The following is a 16,195-nucleotide window of genomic DNA, read 5'->3' on the forward strand; positions in this document are numbered from 1 at the left end:
ACTGATTTCAACAGAGACAGGATTTCACCTCATATGTGAATGAAAAGACTAGGAATGAGTGTCTCATACTGTAGATATAAAGAAGTAAATTCAACAGCTCCCATGGTTCTCCTTAGTTCTGAGAAAATTGAAGGAATTGTGGCATAATGTTTTCTTTATGCTGTCTGAATGATCTTATGGCGAAAAATTTTGCAGTAATTCTAATTTCTAATATTTCTTTCATGTATCTGAATAATTTCATTAATGGAGTGTGTTGTTAGTGATTCAGGAATGTCATGCTTTAATAATAGGTTAGTTGGCATATGAATAGTCTGGAGATCAAACCTTGATATCTGTTCTATTTCCTCACAGTATCCCCAATTTTTTCTTTACTGTTTTCTTTCTTTTGTTGTCCTTTCCTTTCTCTTTTTTTTTTTTTTTCTTTCCTTCTTTGCTTCTCTCTTTCAAAAGAAAAGGTCTTGTAGGGGTGGTCTTTGCTGCTATTTTATGGAGGACATAACTTTAATTTTCACTTTCTCTTTACTGTGTGGAAGAACTTCTACTGGAACTAAGAAAATTTGTTTGAAAATAAGATATTTAGAAAGTTAAAGAATGTAAAAAGTAAATCTGAGGCACTTGATAGCATTCCATTAAGTGTATGTGTTTACTAGGCAAAAAGTATACTAATGTTAGAGAATAAGCAGGAAAAAATTCACTTAATGAGAAGGAAAAAGTCCTAAAAGTTTTTGTTCTGGCATAGTTCCATTATGTTGGAGGATTTTTGCTGATTAGACTGAATCTACTGGCTAAGATTTCAGAAAGCAACAAAAGGAAACCCATATTACACAACTTCCTCCAAACTTTTTTCCACAAGGAAAAAGTAAGGAATTGAAGTAGTTCTGTTCAAGTTTAGGTGGAACAAGGGATGTTAATATAATTGTGGTAATATTACTGATTAACTTTCTTTTTTAATGTCTTGCATTATATTTATTTTTCCTCCTTGGTCTTGTGATTGCTCATTTTTCCTGTGTAAAGTCAAGATGTACTTTTCCCTAGCCTGCCTTCTGATAGCCTTATCTTTGCTGTAGCTTCCATTATTTTCTCCTCCATTATATCCTGTGTCTTCTCACTTGTTCTGTGTTTATGGATATAACAGCAATGATACACTGTTCTGGCTTCAGAACAAACACAGAAGAGGGAATAGTCTGTGCATGTAGCCTTTCCTTCTATTCTCAATTCTCAATTCTATTCTGTCTCCAAATCATGAATCTCTCTATTTTCCTTCCAGTAGTCATTCTTAAGCCAGAGCTCCTCTTTTGCAGTTTTGTGAATCTCTGCCACTTTAGCTAATACATAGTCATCTCTTTGAATTTTTCTTCCCAGAGCCTTTTACTGCTGCATCCCATATTTTTCCTGAGCAGAAGCTAAAGACAACCTTTCTTTTATGCTACAAAAACCAGTGGCAAAGTGATGGTCCATTTTTCACTGGAAGTTTTCAGTAGCAGTAGAAACACAGTAACAGTTGGGTCAATTTGGAGAACTATACTCTTGCTTCTTTAAAAGTCTCAGAAGATAACTTTGAAGCAGTAAAGTCTGGCTACACAGGTGATTTAGAGCATGATTTAGAGCAATGAAAGCTTTGATTATTTGACTTCAGTAATGCACAGAGAAAGTACCTGACTGCCATCCTAGGACAGCTATAGATCTTCAAACTGCAAATACAGAAAAGCTTTATTACAGCTCATACTCATTTTCTGTCATGCAGCTAATCTCTGGGTTTATTGAATGGTTTCTTGAATTGTGTTTATGTCATGGTTTAACCCCAGCCAGCAACTCAGCCCCACACTGCCACTCACCCACTCACCCTAGGTGGGAGGGGGGAGATAATCCAAATAGTAAAAGTGAAAAAAACTCATGGCTTGAGGTAAAGCCAGTTTGATAAGTAAAGCAAAAGCCATGCACACAAGTGGAGTAAAACAAGGAATTAATTCATTGCTTTCATTTGCCTGGCAGGTGTTCAGCCATTGCCAGGAAAACAGGGCTCCATCACACGTAATGGTGACTTAGGAACACAAACACCATTGCCCCAGAGGGCCCTGCTTCCTTCTACCTTCCCCAGCTTTATATGCTGAGTGTGACCTCCCATGGTGCTGGATATCCCTTTGGTCAGTTGGGGTCAGCTGTCCCAGCTGTGTCCTTTCCAACTCCCTGTGCACGCCCAGCCTCCTCGCTGGTGGGGTGGGGTGAGAAGCAGAAAAGTCCTTGACTGTGTAAACACTGTTCAGCAGTACTGGATTACAGTTACCAACACTGTTGCCAGCACAAATCCAAAACATAGCCCATACTATGTGCTATTAAGAAAATTAACCATATCCTAGTCCAAACCAGCACAACGTATTAGAGATTTGTTCCAGCCTTTGAGAAAGGAAACTATTCTATATGTGTAGAAGTTATGTCATAGTCTATTGTAATTTTGGTATTTAGAAAACATGGGTTTCACCTTCAAATACAGTGGGGCTTGCATATTTTTAAATTTGTGTTGTAAGATAAAAAAAAAAAATCCAGCAAGATAAGCAAGAAAAGAGAGTTGTAATTATAGCCACTGATAATGTACTGTACTCACATTAGAAAGTTCCATTTACTTTTGTATGTGAAGGTAACGTTTGCAAGTAGAAATTTCCTTAACTTACAAAGTAATCTAATGTAGCTAATTGTACAAGGTCAAAATGTTGTATACTTTGTTAATACAGGAGTGTCTACCAGGCTTATTGAACTGTGTGCTGTTGTATATATTGGATTTGTATGAAGGTTATTGATGGTGCAATGAGTACAGAAAATACAGGTCACATTATTTACGTCAGCACATATTGGGATGCGCTTTTTCTTTTTTTCATACTGTTTTAAGACCTTTCCTGGAAGGGTATGGCCAGATGAAACATAGCTCTTTCTAATACTCTTTTGTTAGAAATAAAGTTATATAACAGAGAGTAAGGGAAAATAAATTGTTCTCTCTGCTCATAAAGAAAATTGTACAGGAAGGATTTATGTATTGTTTTTAAGATTTCCCCTAAAGTACATATCTATCTGCAGATGTATTTTATTTGGATTCTCATCTCCTTCAGAAATTAGAAGTTTCCTCTCAGATTAAATGAACTGTGATGGGACAATGATGTTTTCTTATTCTTGCAAAAAACTTAATTCAGCTCAGTAGTCTTGAGCACTCATTTTTTCTTTCTTTCTTATTTTTCTTTTCTTTTTTTTTTTTTTGTTTTGTTAATTTTTTCAGCAGTTATAGAAGAAGAAATAGTTCTTCAAAGGAGGAGAAGAATTTTGAGATTAGGGAGTGATGTATGCTTTAAAAATATCTGAATTAAGTGATACTGATAAAAAAAAGGGGCCAAATCAAGGGAGAGTTTAAAAAAATATGACACACATAACCTGTGGGTAAACATATACATTTGGATTCAGAGTGTTTAAATACCATTTAGCCATCCTTAGTTGGAGTAGTACTAAGAAAGGAAATAAATTCTATTTCATTTCACTTCTAGGACTAACCAAGCATTTCAAGCATTTCAGTTTCTGGTCATGCATTAATGCACACAGACTTTCAGAAGAAATAAGTACTCTTCTTGCTGAGGTGCAAGGCAGTTTACAGGTAAAATGGAAGCACACAGGCATAGGTTTCCCTTGCTGTGTTCACTGTGCTTCTTGTAGTTTTAAGAAGCCTCCTTTTAGAGTGCCAATTAAGTTTTTCACGATACAGAAGCCTAGTGGTTTTGTAATATTGTAAGGATAGCTCTGCAGGGTGAAAAAGTGTTCTTCTAGTTTTGTAAGGGACCCATAACCCTCTCCAGGGTTAAAATAACTACCACCAATGTTCAAAACTCTGAAACTCTGAGGTTTAAAGGGACCACATACTTAATTGCTGCCTTTTCAAATCAGCACTATCATTAATAGTGTGACTTTTTTTGTTTGGTGGAACATCAGGATGCAAATGTAAAAGTATCAAATAAGGTACCATACCTTCACTTCCAACTTTGTACTATCTTTTATTTTAGGAGTAAATGTATCATTAATACATTTCCCATTGAAACATGTAGCAGTTATACCAAAGTGAGTGCATTTTCATTTTGACTACTAGGTGCGCAATTAATCTATAGGTGAGTGAATGGTAACAATTATACAATCTTTTTTTTAATTTAAGGATTGCTAGTAAGCAAAGATATTTATCTTATTTCCCAGTAAACAAGTTTAAATATTTTCATTTATTAAGTGTAAATATTGGCCCAGGATAAACCAAAGGTATGCAGTTTCTTAAACCACCAAAATGTATTGCATGAGCTGATAATGGTAGTGCAGTTGTGATGACAGAAGATTACAAAGCAGTGTATATTCTGCCTAATTAGGCTATACTGTTAAAGATTCTGGCATTGAAGTAGTCACAAAAAAATGGGAGGAAATATGTGGAATTAGACAATGGAATGAGAACTTTCAGTAATGGAAGCACTGTGAAACACAGATTTTCCTCATAAAGAAAATAAAAGAAAGGTGTATTTTTGTTAAAGTATTTCTGTCTTCCATTCCAGTTAGTTTGAGCTCATAAGTTAGAATGGGAAGTGTTTTACCATTTTTATTACAGTGTTGTTCTATAAAACAACATTTTTTTCCATCTGTATGTCTGTGTGGTATAATTGAGATGCATAAAACATTCGGAGCATTTAACAGGCATACAATCTGTATTGTTCTTTCTGCTATTTTTTATTGCACTTGGAGATGTATTCTACCTACAAAAATGTTTCCCTGTATTGGGGATCTTATTTTGGAACATTGATAGAATTTGGAGTAGCAAAGAAAGATCATGGAGACCAGGACTAATTAATTAATGCATCAATTCACAAAAAAACACCCCTGTTTTTACAATAAAGCTAAGCATTAGTGCCTGAAAAGTTGCCAAGTGAGTGCAGTAATTTCCATAATTCTGCAGTTAAAACTGTCTTCATCATGAAGGCATCTGATTAATTTGAAGATCATATTATCTTATAGGGTAAGAGAGGATGAACTTCATGCAGCTTGTTAGTGTTGCCTCAAGACTGTAGAAAACTTGTCACGTGCTTTATCACTAAGAGAAGAGGAACCCTGGCACAGCTAGAAAATTATAAACACTGCAGCCTTCAGTATTACTAACAACTATAAGCTAACAACTTTTGACCTTAGATTATTAACAGTGTTCTTGTAATAATAAAAATAAGAATTTATTACTGTAGCACCTAGTTGGATGAAAGTGCTTCTCAAAATAGGTGAAAAGAGATACTGCCTATCCTGAGGGCTTCTCAAGTGTGATTTATTGTGGTGTTAGAAGTGAGGTGTAGTCATAAGCCTCAATGGCTTTATCCTATATAACTGCCACTTGTATATTGATATTTCCAAAAATGGAATAAAACACTAACTTCTTGTAGGATCTGCAAAATATATTGGTTTGAATGAGGGTCTTAGTAGCACTGCAGGTCAGCTCAGAAGAAAATATATGTAGGATATTGGAAAATACAGAAAATTACATAGATGAGTGTGGAAGCTGTGGAAACAAAATACCAAATGGAAGCACAGATTTTGCCTTTTTGTTGTGGTTGTTCTACTAAAATATATGGTTTACTCTCAGGAAAAATACTATCAAGAGATGACATGCCAGTTGGTGCTCACTTGGAAATATTTAGGCTTCTTGATTTTTCTGTGGAGTGTCTTTGGGGAAGAATAACTTTTCTCCGCTCTTTGTAATGAAACATATGGACTGCCCACTTCTTTAAAATCATCTTATGTGAGCCAAGAGGTTAATTAAAATACAGTTCACAACATAGATGATGAATTGAAAATCATTTTGTAGTTACTGATTTTCTATTTTAAAGATAATTAGCCCTGCTTAATGATACAGTATTATGCTGCAGGCAATATAGATGTTGATTGGCAACTCTGCTGTGGGACTGAATTCCTTCTAGGATGTCACTGGCCATAAAACAAGCATGTTTTATGGAATGAACAGATCCCTTGATTAAAGACAGTTCAGTCCATTTCATAATTTTGCAATTTTCCTACAAATAAGTAGCAGATCATGAGAAATTACACTTTCTGTTTTGCTAAGTTAGAAACCATTATAAAAGGCTTTTTATCCACAGGAGTCAGCAGAGGGTCAGGTATGCTATGAAAAGCTAACAGCTGCCAAAGTGTTCAAATAAGTTCTGAGCTGTAGGCACATTTCAGCCTCTACTCTTGGTTCAAAGACATTGCTTTACATGAACTTGTAGTATGAAATCTGCACAGGTGATTAATTCTACTATCTTGAAGGTGTTCTAGGGAGTAGAAAGCTTTTTAATGGACATGAGTGGTCATCATAATATTTATATGTATATTTTCTTTTATGTTTCAGGGATATTTTAGTATATACTTTCAAAAAAACCTGCAAAGCAAAGACTCATTTAACTAGCACAAAAATCACTGAATTAAAGATAATAATTTATAACCTATTTTGCACTACGGTATCATGTGAAGCAAAAACAATGCAGCACAAAGAGGGAGATAAAAGGAACAGTTTAATGTTAGCACTGATGCACTTCAGTTGCTGCTTTTTGAAAGTTAACCTTGAGATTTTGATGGCCTTCTAGAATTCTGTTGTGTTAATTTGTCAGGAAAAGCAGCAGATGCTTGGAAACAACTGTTTGCCTCAGCCTCCTGCAAAGAATGGATGAGGAGAAGAAAGGCAAATAGTAGTTCACTGTATTTGCTTTTCTTAGTGGGTTGAAAGTGACCTGTTTTCTAGTTGGTACTGAAAAAAAGAAAATAGCAACATATATAAAAAATTATATATGAAACATGATATAGTGTAAAGTGATAGATTCTTTGTATGTCAATTGGAATCAGGGCTCAAGTACACATTCTGAGTATCTTTTATGAGTGGTTAGGAATGTGCTGGGAACTAAGCTACATAATAGTGCATTAGAAAATAGCACAAAGAAAAAACCCTTCTATTTATTTATAATTTATTATTTATTAGAAAAGCCTGGTGAACTGTGAGCATTAAAATTTTAGAGAGCAGGAATGATCTTTGTGTTCTGTATATGCAAACTATGCAGAGTAAGTTGTGTTAAATCCTTGATTATAGCCTTTGCATGCTACTGAAATTAAAATAATTGTGTTATACAAACATGTATTTTCTTTCATTATTTCTGTTTTTAGTCTGAAGCAGAACATATTTAGTTCAAGTCCTCAGCCATTCAGTTTTTGGAAAGTGCTTTAGATAGTTTCTCTACTAGCTTAATTTACCTCCACCACAGCTATGACAAAAATATCACCAAAAGATTTAAAAAATTCATTATTAGCACTCAGCCTTGTGATGTTACCTAAACAAAGACACTCAGTGCCATCTAAGATCCACTAAATTATCATAAAACTCCCATACATTTGGAGCTGGAAGTTTCAGCACAACTACAGACTTCTTTAGGAGGTGACTAAATTCAAACTTCGAATCTTCAGCGACCTCCCTGGGCAGTGAAACCATAATTACTTCTTTACTTGTTACTTACTTTTTATCCTTCCTTAAGAAAAGATTGTTAAGATTTTGGTCCATCACAACAGATTCTCACTTCCTCTTTCTGGTAAAACATCCCTGTCTTAGAATTAAACATACTGAACAAGAAGCCATCACAAGACTGGGTATGTTTAGACAACTGAATTCCACCTGCATTGCCTCCCTAGTGTTTTGTACCTTCTACATGGACTGCAAGGTTTCAGTCCCCCCTTCCAAGGGTGATGTAGACACTTCTGCATTCTTGAAATCCAGATGCACTTTCTGGATAAGGTTAACTATAAGGTGTGCCATGTTTCTTTCTGTATTCACAGTTCACCAGCTACTTTGAACAATTCAGCTTCTCAGCTGCTGCATGCTGATGTTGCGTCTGTGACATTGAATGAATGTTAATATCAATGGGTCAATATAAAATTCTTGTTCTTGAGTCTAAATTTATAGTTAAACATGAACATAATTTTTGTATCTGTTTTTATAAATGTATATGTCCTGTTAATGTCCTTGGTAAATTATTTTGTTATTTAATTGTTAAAATTTTGTGCTCTTGTTCATTAGCTGTTAGAGTGCCTTATATCCTAGTCTGCTGCTTTGCAGATCCTGTTACTTTTGAAATTTATATTCTTCTGGTGGTAGAGACTAAGTCTCTCTTTGTTCTTTTGTTTGATAAGTTAAATTTTATTCATACCTCTAGAAGAGATGCCTCACATGGCTTTGATCATTCTTGTGAATCATTCCCAAATATTCTCTGCTTATGTCTAGTGCGAACTCTAGGCATAAGAACTAGATACATGATGTTAACTGAAAACAATTTTTTCCAGTGGCATTTTTTCCCAGGAAAAATCCATCTTAGAGGGATATATTTACAGGTACATTTGATCACTGGAGTTATAAATAGCAGTAAAAATGGCTATCTTGTCTTTGGATACATTTTGTGCATGAGGACAGAATATACTATTATTGTACCACTCTTAAAGGCTGATTGTAAAAGATTTCCTTTAACAGATTGCACAGCCTTCCTAAGCAACCTGTTCTTGTACTTCACTGTCCTCACTCTTGAAGATATTTTCATGATTTCTAATTTAAATCTCCTTTTCTGGAATTTTACCTTATTGCTTTTTATTTTGTCTTCAGACTATACAAAGATGAATTAATTTTCTTCCTTAAGACCTCCTCTTACATTCTTAAAAGATTATTGTGTATGTTGTAGGTCAAGATATGTATACCAATTATCATTTCTATCTGGTTCTTTTGGACTGTCTCAAATTATTCCATATCCTTCCTAAGCTATATTCCTTCAAAATAACAGCATATCCTTCCTAAGCTGTATTCCTTCAAAATAATAACAACAACAACAACAAAAAAAGGCCAACAGATGCTTGAAGAGTACTGACATAACAAAAAGACATATTCTGAATGTTTTTAATGCACCACTCTTGCGTATAAGTCCCAGAATTGCATTTTATCACATTAAAATTATATTTTAAAATTTTGTTCAGAAGCTGTGATCCAGTGTAATATTGAATAATTTTCTGCAGTATTGATGACTATTCAGTCTAGTGTTGCATTCTTCCTTAACAAAATAAAAGTTGCTTTTATTTTTGTTATCTGACGTGAAACCATATTAATGCCACTTTTATGATGATCAGGCTGAAAAATGTTTTGTTCCCCAGCAGGCTAATAGTAGTGACAGATTCTTTCAGGTCCTTATGTGTTTACTTTTAAGGTGAAAATTATAGATTCAAATATATATTGTTTCTAGAGCACTCAACTTTTATCCTTCCATGTGAAAGGTAAAAATGAGCATCACTCTTTTTCTGCATCAGGACTAGAATTTACATATTTTCTGTGTATAATACTGAGGACTATGACATCCTTAGAAATTTATTTCATACTTTAATAAGGAAGGAGAAATAGTTCCCTTCCCTCATTTGTCAGAAGCAAGGTTGTATTTTCCTGTTCTGCTTATTGTTCTGAATTTGATAATCTTCATTCAGCCAGTGGTCCCACAGAGGACTTGCTCTTCTTCTTGGAACACTACTATGTAGTACATACCGTCAAATAGAGGAATATTAAAAAGTATCAAGAAAGAGTTGAAAGACAAGTACAATAAATTAAATTTTCAGTCACTAAGAAGTTAGGAAAAAATATACAAGATTAGACTGTTCAAGTAATCTGTTTTCTGTGTTGAGAAATGCCATCTCCCAAAGTAGGGAAATTCAATTCTTCTGGTCTTTTTGTATGTGTTTATTATGGTTTGTTTTATCCAGCAGGACAATAAATCACTTTTACTGTGTAGCAAATCTACTTCACATAACTTTTAAATGCCAGAGGAGATGTTGCCCTTTTCCGTCATGACAATAAATGAATGCACAATAAAATAATGTTTTGTTGTTCTTATTTTTAAAGTACTATGACAATTAGGAGAAATTTCATACAATATCCTTAGCACAGTAGAATCCCCAAATCTTTTGCACAAATAACTAAGAGAAGTAGGTTTTAAGTGTTTGTATTGCCTCTTCCCATCCCTAATAGTCAACAAATAGATTTTTCTTATAAATTACTATTTTTTTAGATGTACAGACCTCAAATTAATTTAGGCTAAAGCTTTAAGGTGGATCTGCCCATTTTTCCTGAGATTTCTTACATTAAAAAAAGGAGGGAGGGTTCCATGGCTAAATAATGTTTTGTTAAAGTAGGAAAAGATAACCAGAAAAAAAATGCACTGCATTTCTACACTTAAAATGTGCGTTTGCAAATAAATCCTTGCATGCTGCTTTGCAGAAAAGTACTTTCCTTCCAGGTTGCTTCTGATAAAGGGGCTTTTGTTCTTTTTGTGTGCTTCACCATGCTCTTGACAGTCCACTTTCAAACTATTGGATAAACTTCTAATGTGGCTTGACAATGACTGCTTCCTGCCAGCATTAATAGTGACAATTTTTCCCCTTATGTTGCAGGTTGTTTATGTTTTGAATATCTGCATTCTTGAATATTTTTGGATATATCTATTGCTTTTCTTTGAATTCCAGATGGTGCTTGCAAATGGTCATAATCACATGCAGCACAACAAGCCTCTATGTTTTAACAGCAACTTCTAAAGTTAAGTAAAATATATACAGTGCAATGCAAGTTGCAAATAAATAAATAAACTAGGTATCATTATCTGTGAAGCTCTCACATCTTTGTTTTGGTTGCTACCTAGGCAGGATTTCAGATAGTATTTTTTGTGCCTAGGTTTCTTTATTCTTCAGAGCAGGAGATGAGGTTGGAGCCTGACAGGTGAGAGAAAGACTTGGGCAACTGCAAAAATGGGTGGATGTGGATGGCAATTTGCAAAGCCTCTGCACAAGCAGACTAGAGCAGAGAACTTGGAGGAGGGTAAAGAAGTGGGTTATGTGAATTCCCAGCTGAGATACCACTGTTCTGAGGCAGAAGGATGCTGTTTATTGGGTAAATCAGCTTCAAGTCTGGGAAAGACTGCAGCGGTGCTTAGATGTTGCCACACACAAAAGGGCTTCTTGAGAGCATGTAACACACAAGGTCAGCTAAAAAATTCAACAAAACATGGAAATAATTACTTTAGGAGGATCAGTGGTTGAGAAGCAGCATGAAAATAATGAAGACTAAAATGAATGGGGAACTTAATGTATTCAGGGATGAGAATCTATTAGGATTTCTGATGCAAGATAATACAGAAAGAGAAAAAGAATATTGTGGCAGGAAAAGAGGAAAATAGGAACTGAACTTTTCTCTCTTAATTATCTTCAGAGAAACACATCTTTAATTAATAAGCAGTTATAACAGTCTTCCAATATTTTTGCATTGCTTTTGTTACAGCTAGCTCTCCTAATGAATAGCAACCTAACCCATTACAAATTTCTCCAAATATATGTAAACCTGTGATAGGGCAGAAAACTAGATAATAAAGGGACTAATGGAATAATTATAGTAGTATAATAATAAAGGGAATAAATAGATCACATAAGCGAGGAATAAACATTTTTTCTCTGTAGATTTCTCTAACATGGTATTTTCTCTGACAGCTTGAAAGGTGGAAAGTACAGTATCACATTGTCTCTAATTTCCTGCAAGATAAACCTGAATACCTCTGTTGAAATTCTAACTGTAGTTTGCTAAGAAAAATATCGTCCAAATCCACAATTACTGTTATTTCATACAATATTTGATAAGACTTCAGTGAAATCAAATACTTTAAGAAAGCCATTGAGGCTTCCTGAGAAGCTTGAATACCCCACAGCAGAAAATCTATTTTATAGCAGGGTATCATAATGATTTTCTAAGCCAATGTCTTAAGACCTTATAGTTTCCTTTAGTCTCACATAGATTTTTATACAAAGTAGCCTCAAAAAAGGTATTCTATAACTTGATTTTTTTTCTTTTTGAATCAAACAATTATTACGGTATGAAATAGCAAGTTGATTCTACCTGTTTTGCACAGGATGCTATGCTGTTTATTACTATAAGAAAAATCCTCCAGTGTTTCATTAACGTGGGGACAGCATTTGTGCTACTTGATTCCCTTTTTTTTCTCACAGTGAAAAATTTTATGCCAGGTTTTGCCCTGTTATTAGTATTGCAGCTGTGCTACTGTTTAATGTGCATGTTGTTTTGTACTAATTTAGTAGAAAATAAGTTCAGAAGAAAGTACTTGTATTGCTGCCAAGTTTTGCAATTATTTTAACTGCTGGGGAAAGATTATATTTTGCACATCTGAGTTGTGAATTTTGTAAACAACAGGAGGAGCAGCAAACTGGTGACATTTATTTTCTCTCCAGAACTTCAGAAGAGTTTGAGGAGATGTCATCTCCTCAAGGATCAGGCACGTGATAGTTTGATATGCTTCACTCTTTTTGGTACTAGGATGGACAAAAAGTATTTTTCAGCCCATGTTGTCTTTTTTCCAGTGACCCGTTAATTATCTGAATTGGTCAAACCTATCCTGAGTCCCCTAGAACATTCAGCTTGCTTCCAGCAGTCAGCTCTGTACCAGACACTGTCCTCACAGGCTTTTCACAATAGATTTGTCAATTTAACTTTTGAATTTTTTTTCTACCTTTTCTTTTATACAATTGACTTATGTAAATTTGTATAGTAATGTGGTTCTACACTTCAACTGCATGTTGCGTATGTTAGATGGAAATTATTTAATTTTTATTTAAAGAACCTCCAACTTGTTGTCTGATAATTTACAGATTTTTTTTTTGATCTTGTACTGTGAGAAAATGGAAAGTAGGTATTTCAGTTTCATATGATTCGTGACTTTATAATAATTTATCATATCTCCCACCAGGAGTCACCCCTCCAGCAGGAGAGTTGTTATCAGTTTGATTCTTCTTGTAAAGAAGCTCTTTTGTTTCTGTGTTCCTCCCTGCCACCTATGTTAATGTTTTTATTAGAACTCTACTGAGATGTGGAGATCAGGACCACACACAGTATTTGTCATAGGTGCTAATTCTGAGTTGACATCATGGGATGATGCTGGTTTTGTGTTTCGTTCTTTATTTCTTTCTAACATGCTATTATTTAACTTGCAGATCTCTCTTAAGCGACAAATTAGATTTTTGATAAGATTATCTCTGTGGCCCATTTCCTTAGCAATAAATACCTAGTTGGTTTTGGTATTTTGCTTTTTTTTTTCATTACTTTTTCAGTTTGTTGTGTTTTGGTATGAATTTCTTGAGATACACTTTTGTCTGATACATTAATTCCCAGTCAGCTATTATCATAGGCAATTCTTTTCATCAGCTTTTCTTTTAATAATCAATCCTCTTTTAATAATCTCCCCACTTACTCTTTAAAGACGGTATTCATATCTTGATATTCTTTTTCTATCAGCTTCTAAATGAGTGCATTTGAATAGTCTCTATACCAACCACATTTTCCTCTTTTAACCAGTTGTTTAAAATAAATTGTTACAATTGTTACAATCTTTTTCAAAGGCTAAAATATTAATATAGTGCATTTCTTTAGCTTTTAAATTTGTTAGATTATATAAAATTTGAGTATATTACGATCTTCAAGTGTCACATTCTGTACCAAATCTTATGCCAAACTGATGACAAATCTCTCTTCTGGTGTGTTCCCTCATTAATCACTTCAAGGAGTCATTAATAGGAGACATAAATGTCACCTCCAATGGACATAACTGTTATGGAGTCTACATATGCCTGCCAAATTTTTCATTAATATTGTCCCTGACTTCTTAGCAAATTGTTCTCATTGTTACCATCATGGGTGTTTAGGCAAGATATTTTCCTTTATCTATATTTTCATGGGTTTCAGTATGCTTGTTTTCTGCATTCCTTACTGATGTGGATGGTATATAGTTAACATGATTTAATGTATAGCTCCTTTCCTCTCCTGGTTTAACCTGTATTGTTTCTCTATAAATACCCTGTCATCCCATTCATTATCACCTTCTAGTAAACGTTTGAGATGCTTGACAAATATTAACTGTTATATAACATCTTTAATTGTCTATGTGATAAAATGAATTCATAACATATGTAGGCTTCTATCTGAATGAATTGACTTGTAAACTCTTTGAAAACTGGAGCTGATCACTGCAGCCTAGATGTTTTCATTCTTTGCACATTTTGACTGAGGAATGGCTTAAACTATATAAAGCTGAGAGACAAAATTTCAGTGGCTGGTTAAAATGGCTAAATTTAACACATCTACTGGCACTATCTTATAGAACTGAAGTTAGTCCCTCAAAATGAAAATCACTCAGGCAACCATAGAAGATGATGCTTGTTTTTAAATATTTCTCCAGAGGGTTATCTTTAGGCATTATTTGTCCCCTGTGTCTTGCAAGTCCCTGTGCTACAGCTATCATCTATAACTGTAATAGTTGTCCTTTACAGAGCCTCTCACATCCTCAGTACACTACACAAATACTAATAATATTCACTAAGTCCATCTGAGGTAGGGGTATGTATTATTAAACAGTTTTTCATTACATGATTAGAAGATGTTCTGACAATGCAAAGCACTATCTGAAAATTGTATAAACTTTTTTCTTGTGCACTCGGAGATTGTTTCACATATTGTTTAACATTTTAACTATTAAATAACTAAGTGACTTTTTGGTTTCTTTCAAAAGCAAAAGGAAAAATATTAAACAGGCTTTCCCAAAAATTTAGGAATATGATTGATAAAGAAAAAAAAATGTTTTACTAAATCTATCCAAGAGAAAAGGACATCTTGTCAGGTCAAACAGATTTTAATTTTTTTAAAAAGGCTCATTGAAATCTCTGTTATCAGTGGTATTTGTTGATAAATGTATGTATTTAAGTAAGTGCTAAATCCTTCTGTCCTTCATGAAAAACTACAATTTTTCTGAAGACTGATCTAAGCCAAGAAATTCATATTATCTACAGCTGAGGAAAGTAGTGCATATTAAAAAAAGTGAAAGTCAAAATGGAATGATCCAGAAGAGATTAGCATTAGACTCAAAATCTGCCTGCAAGTTCATGGACAGAAATGAGACTATGTCTTCCTTGAGAGCAAATGACACTGCTCACCTGAAAAAAACCTTCTGAAAGGCAGGTTGGCCAAAAATAAATAAGAGAAATAGGGATGTTGGAGAAAAGGGATGAAGAGGAAGGTTCATCCTGGTTGAACAGGATGAACAGGAAGTGAGCACAGACACGTCCCAGAGGCTTGGAAGGGAAATATGAAGGCATGGAAAGCAAATGGATAGACAGTATTTAATACAGTATTAAAAGTCACTAAAAGTTCCTAGGATAAGGACTGACTCTGTAAAATTTCAAACAGGCTTGGAAAAATTTGTTTTCAAATCCCCTGTTGATCTGTCTCAACTAGGAGAGTCACACTTAGTCCCTTTAAAAGATAACTTACTCTAATTTGTATTCTAATATGTGGGCATTAAAGATTCATAGGGCCTTTGCTGTGCTTGCTTTCAGAAGAAGTTGCTGGCAACTCAGCCTATACATTTGATCTATACAGAAAACAAAATTCTTCAGGGTGGAAGCTACAGCTTCTCTGTGTGATGATGCTTATTAATCTTCCCTTGCAGTAACAGTACTTTGAAACATTAGGCATTTCACTGTGTAAGACATCATTTCTGTCCCTGGGCCAGGTAATGGAGTTTCTTGATAGCCTTAATGTTCTTAGGTGTTGTACACTGTCACTAAGCAGATAAGTATCTAAAGTAACAGCCTTTTTCAGCACTTTTTCATCCAGATGAATTTATTTAAATAATGAGACTCTGACTGTGAGAAAGAAGATTGAGTTGAGAAAACAGTAAGATGGATACTTTTGTTTCTTGTCCATTAAGTGAAAGTTTTTGTGCACAAGGCCATTAATCTATTTCTACATTTCACTCTGTTCTTACAGATTTAATATGAATTATAGTCTTTCAACACTTAATGACCAGACTTGCATTATCAGCACAGGTATCAGCATCAGCAAACTTTTTTGTCATGTGCTTCTTGTGCAGTTTTTTATAAATAGTATAAATTATTGGAAATGTTGATTTGAAATCTCTATGTGCAACCAATTTAGAGCCACTCATGATTTTTGTTTCCCACCCCCCTTGGATATCTTAGTATTTTTCTGTATATGCATAAAATATTTTATTATTGTCATGATGAGTATTTA

Source organism: Agelaius phoeniceus, chromosome 3 (assembly GCF_051311805.1).
Source record: "Agelaius phoeniceus isolate bAgePho1 chromosome 3, bAgePho1.hap1, whole genome shotgun sequence".
Classification (NCBI taxonomy): domain Eukaryota; kingdom Metazoa; phylum Chordata; class Aves; order Passeriformes; family Icteridae; genus Agelaius; species Agelaius phoeniceus.